At 44.9% G+C, this 3,255-nt stretch overlaps 1 protein-coding gene across 1 annotated transcript in view; it reads left to right on the top strand.

Moving 5' to 3' along the window:
- The first annotated feature begins 1,027 nt into the window (after window positions 1-1,027).
- LOC143284231 (uncharacterized) overlaps window positions 1,028-3,255 on the top strand; it is a 17,573-nt gene continuing 15,345 nt past the window's right edge. Inside the window, exon 1 of the mRNA XM_076590906.1 lies at window positions 1,028-1,173. The gene's annotated coding sequence lies outside the window, so the exon portion shown is untranslated. The remainder of the gene's footprint in view (window positions 1,174-3,255) is intronic.

Raw genomic sequence — 3,255 nt, 5'->3', positions numbered from 1 at the left:
GCTTCGTCAAGTCTCCACACTCAGCTCTTTCAAGTCTGGCCTAAAAACCCACCTCTTCCCAAAATAGCCTCCCTTGCCTGCCCTTCCTTGTCTTTAGTTTCTTCAGTTTTAGAGTTATACATACGTGTGAATGACTGGTGCGAAAGCGCTTTGATTTGTCTCTGCACAAGGTTCAGCGCTATATAAATACCATTATTATTATTATTAGATATACTCTCAAGTCAGGATGCGTCACGTCGAAACAATAAAAGCGTTAATGTTAATGAAAACTATCTCCCGGAGCCTCGCGGAATCAGTCTGGTAAAAACAGATAGAAATACGGTGACATAATTATTTTAGCCTATTTCTTTATGACAGGCAGGTGGACAGAAAGGAACGGACATGTTCATATCGAGGAAGCCGCCAATCCTTTGAACAGTCACATGGAACGGCAGCAATACCATAAGACCAGAGACCTCACAAGACATTCTCATCTGACACGGGCGATAACACACACACACACACACACACACACACACATCCCAATGCTCAGGCTTAGGTTTCCATTCACACCCCCACCCGAAAGAAAGAAGAAGACAAGTTGGGCAAATGACAAAAGATATGTGTCGAACCCGATACTCGAAGGTTTCGTAAGGACAAGCAATCATTTTCAGTTGTCTCTCCGGCCCACCCGTGTCGCTTGCTTGCTTGCTTGCTTGATTGCTTCCTTGCTCGCTTGCTTTGAAGGGTGGCGTTTTACGATCAACTGGCTGACGCTCTTTTAGGCAGGTTGTTCAGGTCTAGTGGGATCCTGCCTGCTTTCGTCTTCGTCTGCTTTTATGACAGTGTTGACTGACGTGCAAAAACGATCCACGTCTGTGCTGTGTGATTGGACCAGACGATTGTGGGGAAGAGAGAGAGGGAGGGAGAGAGACAGGGAGAGGGAGAGAGAGGCAGTTTAGAGACAGAAAACGACCGTTCCATACAGCATATCACACGTCCCATGCTCTGAGGATTTGTGAAACACAGGTTGTTGTGAGCTATTCGCGGTTTCGGTGACTTTGTGGGAAAATATTTCGATCGTTGTTGCGGCGACAAGTGAGGTGCCTTTAACACAACACAGACGCACACACACACACACACACACACACACGGAGCACGCCTGGGGAAACTAGGAGCTGTTTTGTTTGGGAGGTGAGACACTGTTACTGTCAACAAGGAGCTGAGACTTCTTTGTTTGTATGTTTTCTTTGTCGGTTTGGTTTTGTTTTGTTTCGTTCTTGATTTTGGTTCTCTTTCTTTTATTCCCCAGTGTTTTTCTTTCTTTCTTTTTTTTCCCCTTTTTTTGTTGGGTTCTTTTTTTCTCTTCTTTTTTCTTATTCTGTCTCTTTTCCTCTTTTTTTCTTGATCAGTCGTACTGTTGCTGAAACCACACACACACACACACACACACACAGAGAGAGAGAGAGAGAGAGAGAGAGAGAGAGAGAGAGAGGGCAAATGCACAATCAATGGTGCAGAAAGCTCGTGTGTTTTTTCATCAGTACAATGAAAACAACGTGAGTTTGCCAAAGTTTTCGGTTTATATTTCTCTCTCACACACACACACACACACACACACTTCCTATCGAAGTGGATTTTTCTACAGAATTTTGCCAGGGACAACCCTTTTGCTGCCGTGGGTTCTTTTACATGTGCTAAGTGCATGCTGCACACGGGACCACAGTTTATCGTCTCATCCAAATGACTACTGAGCGTCCAGACCACCACTCAAGTGCCGTGATTCGAACCAGTGCGCTCAGATTTGCTAGGTGGACACGTTACCTCTCTAGGCCATCACTCCACTTATATGATTTATATTTCTATTTACAGCAGATGTGGTGTAGTGTATAAGCAACAGATCTGTCCGAATGCTCTTGACACATCCAAAAACTGAAACTGAACCTGTAAATGCAGTTTTTCTTGACGCCTCAATTATGTGTCTATGTCTCGCTGGGTGCCAGCCTGACGCAATTCATTTCGCTGCTCAGGGGCCCTATTCAAGACAATTCATTTTGCCTTCAGGCAAGTTATCTGACATGGTTTAGACGCGCGGGTACAGTTTACCTTGAAGGATAAGTTATCTTGTATTCAAAACGCACAGTTCGTTCAGACAGCTAACCCATTGTCTTTTTAAAAAAATCCCAATGATTTCCCCCCTTCTGCACATGCTCTCAGTTTCACTTCTTATCGCGCTACAGCTCGGAACATTGTCGAGAGAGTTCGCAAAACACGTGTTATCCGTAAAGCACGCCTGTTTTCTCTTTTAAAAAAAACGAAAAGAAAGAAAACTGCTGCAAAAGGATCCGCCAGATTTACGTCTGCTTCGTGGGCAGTCACCCTTGGCAGGTAGTAAGGGTAATTTGCTTTCGGGTTTGTAGACACGCAGGTAGATTCTTGTGTTCATGAAAACTGGATATTGCTTACCCTCGGGCAGTTTGCCTTGCCTCAGGCAGATTACCCGCTGGTACACATTTACCCTCAGGCACGATGTTCTCTTGAATAGGCCCCAGTTCGTGAATGATGGATTTTTCACAAACGAAACGATAGAGACTTTGCTTTGTCAGGAAGATAGGTAGCATATACCCCGACTAATGCTACTGTCACTTCCATTCAAACTGATTTGTTAAATGGTTTTTTTTAAATTGTATTCATATCATTAGTTTCTTAAATTTGATTCTCTCTGTCTTGCTCAGTTAATATTAATTTAGATGATTGTTACAGTGATAAGAAACTCTAGGGAGAGCAGGACGGTACAGGGTCTTCAGAAAAGAAGCCCCCTCAGTCAAGTGTATTGGCTCTTGACTCCTTGCACTCTAAGGGGACCGGGCCGCACCCAGGTCATGACTCCTGGATGCCCTTGTATTGCCGCCTTTTCTTTTTTGTTCCTGGTCCTGAGCAGGTTCGAACCCACGCCTCCAGGGTGGTCGCCACTTCAGAACTGGCAGACGTTTTAACCACTGAGCCATTGTATGCCTACTTTTCTTCCTCCTCGACCAGATCCAGCTGGAACTCTTTTCCGCTGCTTTTGCCATTTCTTTGAGAGCCCATGTCCTCTCTCTGCCAGAAATCGACAGCTGTTTCATGAGGCTGTAGGCAGATGCGCCCACAAACCCTCTTGCACCAATCTCTATAGCGAGGACTTTGGCTTGGAAGCCAGATTCTCTCAGGCTGCTGGCTAGAATAGCATACTTCTTGGTCTTGTAGATGTGGGCTTCCTCCATTCTGCTTTTGTAT

Source organism: Babylonia areolata, chromosome 7, assembly GCF_041734735.1.
Source record: "Babylonia areolata isolate BAREFJ2019XMU chromosome 7, ASM4173473v1, whole genome shotgun sequence".
Taxonomy (NCBI): domain Eukaryota; kingdom Metazoa; phylum Mollusca; class Gastropoda; order Neogastropoda; family Buccinidae; genus Babylonia; species Babylonia areolata.
Note: the sequence above shows the minus strand (reverse complement) of the source record. Positions and strands in the feature narration are given on the sequence as shown.